Source organism: Gossypium hirsutum, chromosome A04 (assembly GCF_007990345.1).
Source record: "Gossypium hirsutum isolate 1008001.06 chromosome A04, Gossypium_hirsutum_v2.1, whole genome shotgun sequence".
NCBI lineage: Eukaryota > Viridiplantae > Streptophyta > Magnoliopsida > Malvales > Malvaceae > Gossypium > Gossypium hirsutum.
Genome location: NC_053427.1, coordinates 43,931,069 through 43,938,717, shown reverse-complemented (window position 1 = coordinate 43,938,717; position 7,649 = coordinate 43,931,069).

Sequence of the window (7,649 nt, the reverse complement as noted above, 5' to 3'; positions counted from 1 at the left end):
ATTAAAGTCTCATACATGCAAACATCATGCATCAACACAACATATTAGCTAATTTCTTTACCCTTGGCCGAATATGCATGTCCTTTTTTGGGGTCGATTTCAACACTTAATACACACATATACACACTAGTAAAGCATCCTCCCCCTTTTCATCAATTTAACACATGCATTGCTCATTAACATGCAAAGTTACATTCGGCCTTAGCACACATCTTGCTAGCCGATTCTTCTCCATTTAGCAACCAATGCACATATGTGCTCACACAAAAAAAATGCTAAAAATGAGGTTCAAGAATCATCAAGCCATCATCACATGCATCATTAACAAGCTTCATATTTTGCATGCAATGGCATTAACACCACCTCCACCTAGGCCGAATCTTAACTCATCCTCATGCCTCATCACCACAACATTAAACATCAACCAAGAATGATTCATCCATGGTCAAGTGCCATTTCCATCACATAGCAAGATTTAGACCATGGGTTAGGTAGAACTCAAGCTAACAACTAAAACATGCATGCCTCTCATGGAACATCATCAAACATACCTTAGCCTAGCTACATGCATGGCCGAATCTCTTCACCTTTCTTCTTCTTTCCTCCTTCAAATTTTTGGCCAAGGATGAACCAAAGGATGAGAAAATTTTTCTTTGTTTTTCTTTCTAGTTTTTGGCAAGCATGAAGATGAGAAAAGGATGAACAAAATCCCCCCCTTTCTCTTCTTTAGCTCACGGCAATGGGGGGACAAACACTACACACACATTTTTTTTTTCTTTTGTTTTCCCTTTCTTTATTACCCATACTCCTTATTTTATTCTTCCACTAACAAAACATGTTTCATGACATGTTTTGCCCATCCTTCCTTGTCATGGCCGGCCACTACTCATTAGGGGGGGGAATTTGACATGCAAGTCCCCCCTTTGTCCACATGCACTAATAGGTCCTCACACATTGACCTATCACATTTTAGAATTTTCTCACATAAGTCCTATTGACTAAATTCACATGAAATCAACCAAATTGAAGCTTGAAATTTTCACACATTCATAATTACATATTCTACACAATAAGTATCACATTCAAACATTTCGGTGACTCGGTTTAGCGGTCCCGAAACCACTTCCCGACTAGGGTCAACTTTGGGCTGTCACAACTCTCCCCCACTTAAGAAATTTTCGTCCCCGAAAATCTTACCGGTAAATAGGTTTGGGTATCGTTCTTTCATCGAGCTCTCGGTCTCCCAAATTGCTTCCTCGATCCCGTGTTTGAGCCATAACACCCTTACTAGCGGAACTCTTTTGTTTCGCAACTCCTTCACTTCACGAGCTAGGATACGCATCGGTTCTTCTTCATAGCTCATGTCGACTTGAATTTCAACCTCTGATGGGCTAATTATATGCGATGGATCAGATCGATAGCGTCGAAGCATCGAAACATGAAAGACGTCATGAATCTTTTCAAGCTCCGGGGGCAAAATCAATCTATACGCAACCGGACCAACTCGTTCGGAGATTTTGTACGGCCCAATGAATCTTGGGCTCAACTTGCCCTTACGGCCGAACCTGAGTATCTTTTTCCAAGGTGAAACCTTAAGGAACACTTTGTCTCCCACCTGATACTCGATGTCTTTTCGTTTCAAATCTGCGTACGATTTCTGACGATCCGTGGCTACCTTCAGACTTTCACGGATTACCTTTACTTTCTGTTCAGCATCTCTAATCAAATCAACTCCGAAAATTTTGCTTTCACCGAGCTCGGTCCAAAACAATGGTGTACGGCATTTACGACCGTACAAAGCCTCGTAAGGTGCCATCTTAATACTTGATTGAAAACTATTGTTGTAAGCGAATTCAATCAAAGGTAAATACCGTTCCTATGAACTACTGAACTCGAGGATGCAACATCTCAACATATCCTCAAGTATCTGAATTATCCTCTCGGATTGACCATCGGTTTGGGGGTGAAAAGCAGTGCTAAAATGCAGCTTGGTACCCAGAGCTTCTTGCAATTTCTTCCAAAATCGTGAGGTGAATCTCGGATCTCTATCCGACACGATAGAAACAGGTACCCCGTGTAATCTCACAATTTGATAAACGTACAATTCAGCTAGTTTCTCCAATGAAAAATCCGTACGTACGGGGATGAAATGAGCCGACTTAGTCAGTCTATCAACAATAACCCATATCGCATCCTTCTTACTTGCTGACAAGGGCAGTCCGGACACAAAGTCCATTGTGACTCGATCCCATTTCCACTCGGGTATCATGATCGGCTGGAGTAATCCTGAAGGCACTTGATGTTCCGCTTTCACTTGTTGACATATTAAACATCTCGAAACAAAGTCAGAGATGTCCCGTTTCATACCATGCCACCAAAATTGACGTTTCAAATCATTGTACATTTTCGTACTCCCCGGGTGAATTGACATTCGGCTACAATGGGCTTCGTTCAGAATCATCGAAATGAGTTCCAAATTCCTTGGAACACACAAACGATTTCTGAACCTCAAACAATCATCATCATCAATTTGAAACTCCGATTCCTCGTTCGGAAAACACTTAGCCCGTTTTGCAACCAATTCATCATCGACTTTCTGAGCTTCACGAATTTGGTGAGTCAACAATGGTTTAGCTTTTAATTCAGCTACTAACACACTGTCTGGCAGAACAGACAAATGCACGTTCATCGCTCGAAAAGCAAACAATGACTTCCGGCTTAAGGCGTCCGCAACCACGTTAGCCTTTCCCGGGTGGTAATCAATGACAAGCTCGTAATCTTTCAACAACTCAAGCCAACGTCTTTGTCGCAGATTCAAGTCTCATTGAGTCATCAAATATTTGAGACTTTTGTGATCCGAAAATACATGGCACTTCTCACCAAACAGATAATGTCGCCATATTTTTAAAGCAAACACGATGGCAGCTAATTCGAGATCATGGGTCGGATAATTCCTCTCGTGTGGCTTCAATTGTCTCGACGCATAGGCCACGACTCGACCTTCTTGCATCAATACGCAACCCAACCCAAGTAGGGATGCGTCACTATAAATGACAAACTCTTTACCTGATTCGGGTTGCACCAAAATTGGAGCTTCAGTCAAATGAGTTTTCAGTTGGTCGAAACTTTTCTGACATTTCTCCGTCCACTCGAACTTAACATCCTTTTGAAGTAGCTTCGTCATTGGTGTGGCTATCATCGAGAAACCTTTCACAAATCGTCGGTAATAATCGGCGAGCCCCAAAAAGCTCCGAACTTCAGTAACGTTTCTCGGAGGTTTCCAGTCAAGTATGGCTGAAATTTTGTTCGGGTCAACTCGAATACCCGACGCGGATACCACATGACCCAAGAAGCTAACCTCTCTTAACCAGAACTCACACTTACTGAACTTAGCATATAACTGCTTATCCCGCAAAATTTGCAGCACTAGCCTCAGATGCTCAGCATGTTCGGTCTCGTCTCTTGAATAAACCAAAATGTCATCAATGAACACCACTACGAACCGATCCAAATATGGTCTGAAGATCCGATTCATCAAATCCATAAATACTGCAGGGGCATTAGTGAGCCCAAACGGCATCACTAAGAATTCGTAGTGACCATACTCGTTCTGAAGGCAGTTTTGGGAATATCTGAATCTCGGATTCGCAACTGATAATAGCCCGATCTCAAATCTATTTTTGAGAACACTGAGGCTCCCTTCAGTTGGTCGAACAAATCATCGATGCGCGGCAACGGATATTTGTTCTTTATCGTCACTTTATTCAGCTGACGATAGTCAATGCACAACCTCATGGTTCTGTCCTTCTTTTTCACGAACAATACTGGTGCACCCAAGGTGAGAAACTTGGTCGAGCGAAACCTCTATCCGTCAGTTCTTGCAACTGAGCTTTCAACTCCTTTAACTCGGTTGGTGCCATACGATACGGAGCTATCGAAATCGGCGTAGTCCCAGGTACAAGCTCAATACCAAACTCTACCTCCCGAACAGGTGGTAAACCCGGTAATTCTTCCGGAAAAACATCCGGGTATTCACAAACCACCGGCACAGATTCGGGTTTCTTTTCTAATTCTTTGTCACCAAGTACATACGCAAGGTATGCTTCGCACCCTTTTCTTACATATTTCTGTGCCAACATTGCTGATATTACAGCTGGCATCCCCTCTAAATCCGCAGACTCAATTCGGACTACTTCGTTATTTGCGCATCTCAAATCAATAGTCTTGCTCTTGCAATTCACAATCGCATCATGCGCGGTCAACCAATCCAAACCAAGGATAACATCAAATTCATCAAACGGCAAGAGCATCAAGTTCGCCGGGAAACAGGAACCTCGAATTTCCAGGGGACATTTCTTACACACTTTGTCGACAAGCACGTAACGACCCAAAGGATTTGACACCCGAATTACGAACTCAGTAGACTCAATAGGTAAAGTCTTACTGGTTGCTAAGGTTTCACATATGTAAGAATGAGTAGAACCAGGGTCAATCAAAGCAATTACATTAGTATCAAAGAGGGTGAATGTACCGGTAATAACATCAGGCGAAGAAGCATCCTCGCGGGCACGTATAGCATAAGCTCTAGCAGGCGCACGGGCTTTGGATCTGGTTATATCATCTCTAGATCCTCTCTGACCACCACCAGCATTGCCCATATTTCCAGAGGATCTACCTCGAGCAGTGGTGGCACCCGGTCTCCCACTCTGATTTGCATTCTGCCCCGACAACCTCGGGCAATCTTTAATGAAGTGGTCCACTGATCCGCATTTGTAACAGGAGCGGTCAGGAAATCTACAACTCCCCGAATGCCATTTACCGCAATATCGGCATTTCGTCCTGTCTCGACGTTCATTCCCAACACTGGCGACCGAAGTGCCTCGTGTACCCACAGGGGGTCGATCACGATCTCGTCCAAAAAGGCCCGAAGTGCCTCTAAACTGGCCCGCATCATCTCGAAATCTCTTCGATGTCTGTTGAAGAGACCTCCCCGAGGATCTTTTACGAAACTCTCCAGTTCCCTCATCAACTCTTCGCTTTTCTTTTCTAAGCTCTTCGGCTTTACAAGCTCGTTCAACAAGTACCACGAACTCTTGTATTTCAAGAACGCCAACGAACATTTTTATATCTTCATTCAGCCCATCCTCGAAGCGTTTACACATAATAGCTTCGGACGAAACACATTCCCGAGCGTATTTGCTAAGTCTAACAAATTTTCGCTCGTAATCAGTAACCGACATGGAGCCTTGCTTAAGCTCAAGAAATTCCTTCCGTTTTTGATCAACAAATCTCTGACTGATATACTTTTTTCGAAACTCAGTTTGGAAAAACTCCCAAGTTACTTGCTCTCGGGGCACAATAGAAGTCAGAGTACTCCACCAATAGTAGGCAGAATCACGTAGCAAGGAGATAGCACACTTTAGGCATTCATCGGGTGTACAAGATAGCTCATCGAGTACCCGGATAGTGTTGTCCAGCCAAAATTCAGCTTGCTCGGCATCATCGCTATCCATAGCCTTAAATTCAGTAGCCCCATGTTTTCGGATTCTGTCAACTGGGGGCTTATTTGACCTTATTTGGTCCGTTACCGGTGGTATTGTAGGTGCGGGGGTAGTATTTGTCGGGAATGGAGGTTGTGGAACAGCCATATTAGTTCGAATGTATTGGTTAAACCAATCATTCATCACGCTATAGAATGCTTGTCTAGCTTCATCATTCTGATTACTAGCATTAGGTTGAGAGTCCGCCGGCACTGTCCCTTGTGCGGGAGCAGGCGCTACACTCTCAAGATCATCAGCTACTTCTCGGTCACGATCGGGATCCATTACTATAAATAAACAGATTTACGATTGTCAGAAATCACCACACTATCAAGTAATCACATAAAATGGCATGTATAGCTAGACCCAAAACATTACGGTAGTCCTAGAATCGACTAAACCGTAGCTCTGATACCAATAAAATGTAACACCCCGAACCCGAGACCGACACCGGAGTCGGACACGAGATGTTAACAAACTTTGAAAAATTTTTCCAGACACTGCCCAGTCTGAGTACTAGTCGCTTCAAAAATCATATCTTGAGTTTCACAACTCAAAAATCAGTTTTGTGATTTTTCCCTGAAACTAGACTCATGTCCCCACCTATAGATTTTTTTCTAGAATTTTTGGTCGGGCCAATTAGTACAGTTTATTAGTCAAAGTCTCCCATGTTACAGGGGTCGACTACACTGACCTTTTCCCATTACGACTGGGATATCTCTCTGCACAGAGCTTCAATACTGATGCCGTTTGTTTCTATGGAAACTAGACTCAGAGAGGAATCCATACATATATGGTATGACCCCTAATTATCTCTGGTCAATTTATAGTGAATTTACAAATGCGGAACAGTGAATCCAGAAACTGTTCTGGCCCTGTTCCACAAGAACCCGAATATCTCTTTCTGTACTGTTCCTATAATTGTTTCGTTACTTCCATATGAAAGTAGATTCATCAAGGTTCGATTACATAATTTATTCACTATTTAATTCCACTGCTACGAATTCTTGTGATTTTTCCAATCCACACCACTGCTGCTATCAGCTTCTGTTTTCAAAGTGAACCTTACCTAATTTGGGGTTTCATGGACCAACTAGGGCCTTGTCATACATAAGCCCACACATGATCATACTTAGCCATTCTAGTGGCTGATCATTTGCTCAACACTTCCATTCCAACATAGTTACATCATGAAACCATCTATACATTCATAAATACGAATGGTCTAATGCCATACTCCACTTCTACAAGCCATTTTCGCATGGCTGTACACTTATACATTTCATAAAGTACTCGAAAGACAACAATGGGTAGTCCTATACATGCCATAACAAAATTCAACCAAAATAGTACCCAAAAGAGCCTTTGATAGTGTGGGCGACTTCGACTTCAAGATCCCCAGTCCGATAGCTGGAGAACCAAAAATCTATAAAACAGAGGAGCAATGTAACGAGTAAGCAATTTATGCTTAGTAAGTTTGAGCAAGGAATTCCAGCATAAACAAAGAATATCACACATTTAGCTAAACGGAATATTTCATAATACGCAATTTATCGATATTAAACTTGCTTCACAACATTAACAACCCTTATGCACATACACAATAGACTAACTTAGCCGAAGGCCGATAGCTCGTTTATCAACTGAGCGAACATTTATTTGTAAGGGCTCGATTTAATTCAACACATACGTAACATATCCCCATATTGGGATGTTTTTCGAGTATTCGCTGGAATTTACAGCAAGCTCATTCATTACCAAATCACGTACCTTCGGGATTTAACCGGATATAGCTCCTCGTTCAAATGCCTTCGGGACATAGCCCGGATTTAGTAACTCCACACAATGCCTTCGGGACATAACCCGGATTTAACAACTCGCACGAATGCCTTCGGGACTTAACCCGGCTTTAATAACTCGCACGAATGCCTTCGGGACTTAACCCGGATTTAGTATCTCGCACAAAGGCCCGATCTAGTCGGATATATTCCTTAGCACAAAGCTTCGGACTAGCCCGAAGCATTCAATTAATCATGCACCTCTACATAATTCATCAATTCGTATTTCTTTTCATAGCAAAACTCCACAAGGCAACATCTTGCACTTCGG